Source organism: Priapulus caudatus, unplaced genomic scaffold (genome assembly GCF_000485595.1).
Source record: "Priapulus caudatus unplaced genomic scaffold, Priapulus_caudatus-5.0.1 Scaffold5, whole genome shotgun sequence".
Lineage (NCBI taxonomy): Eukaryota > Metazoa > Priapulida > Priapulimorpha > Priapulimorphida > Priapulidae > Priapulus > Priapulus caudatus.
Window position 1 is genome coordinate 1,180,592 of NW_014577066.1, and position 653 is coordinate 1,181,244.

Below are 653 nucleotides of genomic sequence, written 5' to 3' on the forward strand. Positions count from 1 at the left end.
CGCCCATTTACTACTTTCAAATCATTACGCTGTTTACTAAACTAAGTTCACGTATTTATCATGAATTTTATCATGCTTGCCAATATACCTAATTCTCGAACATTGTCTTTGATACATTTTTGCGTATTCAGCTTAAAACATCTAAATTTGTCCACCAACAAACATGCAAATCATAGAAATTTCTAATGTTTTGTTCGACGGCGACTTCGCCGCCGTTGGATTGCCATTCGCTGGATTTCCCCAGAGCTCCGCCCACTTTAAAAATAGTGCTAGCATTGTGGCAGTGGTATTATCCTGAGTGTGGGAAGGGGCACTGCATGCAGTTTGTGAAAAGACCTCCAAAGCAAAAACCACACTCCGCTCAACACAACAACTTAAAGCCACGTGACGAAGTGTCACTTTTATAGCATATTTTTTGTTTCATAATTCGATTTTTTGTTTTATTTGATGTTTGTCGATTCGTTTTGTTTTGTTTAATGTTTTCTTCGATGTATTTATGGGCTAAAATCACATATGCATGTTTAAATGTTACCTTTGATATTTTTCCTTTATATTCGATTCACATCGAAGACATTCATATTAGCAGATCACATTATTAAATCACGCGAATTAAATGGCTTGATTGACCGGATCGAAAACTTCAATTCACGGAT

The 653-nt window shown here is 36.1% G+C and overlaps 1 protein-coding gene across 1 annotated transcript in view; it reads right to left on the reverse strand.

Moving 5' to 3' along the window:
* Nucleotides 1-641, reverse strand: part of LOC106804906 — a gene marked incomplete at its 3' end in the record, with an annotated part of 7,807 nt that extends 7,166 nt beyond the window's left edge. Inside the window, 1 exon segment of the mRNA XM_014806301.1 lies at nucleotides 337-641.
* Between the last annotated feature and the right edge of the window lie 12 nt (nucleotides 642-653).